Genomic DNA, 283 nt, shown 5'->3' on the forward strand with positions numbered 1-283 from the left:
CACCTCGACCCGTAGATATCTTGAAGGGGGGGGGGGGGTGAGGTTGAGGGTGTAAAAAGATGAACAAGAGGGAGAACAAGCAGGCAGTAGGAGTAATAGCTGGGAGAGTAGCAATAGTAACGCGACAAGCTAAAGGAAGGACGCTGGGAGAGGGTGTATGGAGTCTTCGTCTTATATGTATATACAGAAATAGATATTCTAGGTATGTATCTCTATGTATACTGTGTATATCTATATATGAGAGAATACGAGTGAATGAGAGATTTCATGATTCGTTTCTCTT

Source organism: Cystoisospora suis, assembly GCF_002600585.1.
Source record: "Cystoisospora suis strain Wien I chromosome Unknown contig_4956, whole genome shotgun sequence".
Lineage (NCBI taxonomy): Eukaryota > Apicomplexa > Conoidasida > Eucoccidiorida > Sarcocystidae > Cystoisospora > Cystoisospora suis.